This window comes from Hyaena hyaena, unplaced genomic scaffold (genome assembly GCF_003009895.1).
Source record: "Hyaena hyaena isolate Hyena2069 unplaced genomic scaffold, ASM300989v1 scaffold_3861, whole genome shotgun sequence".
Classification (NCBI taxonomy): domain Eukaryota; kingdom Metazoa; phylum Chordata; class Mammalia; order Carnivora; family Hyaenidae; genus Hyaena; species Hyaena hyaena.
Window position 1 is genome coordinate 1 of NW_024084479.1, and position 1,671 is coordinate 1,671.

Sequence of the window (1,671 nt, forward strand, 5' to 3'; positions counted from 1 at the left end):
CAGTATGAGTTCAGGTGTGTGGAAATCACATGTTACTATCTTTGGTGTATTTTGTATTTTGTGAAAAGCCATTCGGTACTTCCAAGGAATTGTCTCTCCGAGTGGTGAAGAGAATGAGGTCTGGAATCATATTATGGGTTCTATCCCTGTTCCCAACACTCACTATCTTTGTGACCTTTGCCAAGTCACATGGTCTTGTTTTTGTGAGACATTTTCTTCCTCTGAATATTGAGATTAGACTGTCCACTCTTTGTCAGGTGTGCCTGGTAAGTATGGGTGTAAAATTGTCCATGATTTCGGGAGCAATGTTTAAATGTTCTCGTATTGTTTAAACTATCTCTCCAAATATTGGCTCTTTGAGGGGTGAAGAAGTAGAGGCACCATCCAAGAAACATGAATGGGAGATACTGCAGGGGTATGGAAATAATCATATAGCTGGGTGGGAGTGGGAGTAAGATCATTGTTGTGATGTGGGGCTGTCTATCTGTCCAGTTGTCTAAGGTCCCATTTTTCCTCCAGTCTATGCATCTTGAATGATACTCTGCTTGTGAGAGACATCAGACCTAAGGGGACCCAGAGCACATGCTCTATCCAAGTTCCCACACCTTCCTGCAGCTACTCTACCACCTTCTCCCAGAAGCAGCAAGGAATGGTGCAGTTTTTCACCACCTAGTCTAGGATGAACCTCCAGTGGTCTCAGAAGTGAGTGCCAGGGGTACGTGCAGATGGGAGGGTGATGGGAGGAGCTGAGGTGAGACTAATGGGAACTTGCAGGTAATTTGTATTGCTTATTTATTTAATTCATTATCACCTTGGATTTATGTGTTTTACCATAGAAGGTAGGCAGTTGTTTTGACCAGGTGCATTACTTTTTGAATTTATTTGACTTTGTTCCTTTATTAACAGACATTTGGGTTTCAGCAGTATTCCCAGCATGTACTGTGCCATAGGGCTCATTCCGTTGCCTATGTTGTGATAAACGTAGGGACATTGTTTTTTGTTTGTTTGTTTGTTTTGTTTTGTTTTGCATAGATTGGGAAATAGTACCGTGTATTCATATTGTCTCCATTTTAGTTTTAATGGATATCACCTTTGCTTTCTCCACACTAGGTAACTACATGACTACTATTGGGGTTATGCTGGTTCTCCCTTGAACCAAGGTAAAGTTCAGGAATTCTGGCCAAATGGGCAGAAACTGGGTGGCCTGGTGATGAGACTCAGGGTTCTTGGCTCTGTTGATATCCCAACTGCCTCTCTTCACTTCCTCCAGGTCAAGCACAAGATTGCAGAGGAGGTCCTCATACAGACTGACACAAGATCCTGAAAATACAGCCCTTACAAGAAACCACTGGGTGTGGTCATCTTCCTCTTCATCATCATTGTATATTATCTAGTCTGAGTTGTTAACTCCTGAATGAGTTGGAGGTCTGTTTTGGGCTGGGAAGCCAATGTTTAACTGATACTAATCCACCCAAAGACCAATTGCTGTGTAGTTTCCTACTCAGGATTCCTGATTCTCTTCTTAATAAATAGTGACATAGCATGTTATGTTGAATCCCTGCAAAATCCATTTGAAGCAGCTATTTTCATCACTGGCATACAGAGAAGTAAAGGGAGAGTCAGGGAAGGTCAGTGACTCCTGGAGAACAGTGGGGTAGAGACTTCAAATCT

At 42.4% G+C, this 1,671-nt stretch overlaps 1 long non-coding RNA gene across 1 annotated transcript; it reads left to right on the forward strand.

Annotated features, from left to right (window-relative positions):
- The first annotated feature begins 522 nt into the window (after positions 1-522).
- On the forward strand, positions 523-1,548 carry LOC120227785. Its single transcript, XR_005527332.1, has 3 exons — positions 523-702; positions 1,111-1,160; positions 1,271-1,548. It is a non-coding gene; the product is annotated as an uncharacterized LOC120227785 (long non-coding RNA).
- The last annotated feature ends 123 nt before the right edge of the window (positions 1,549-1,671 follow it).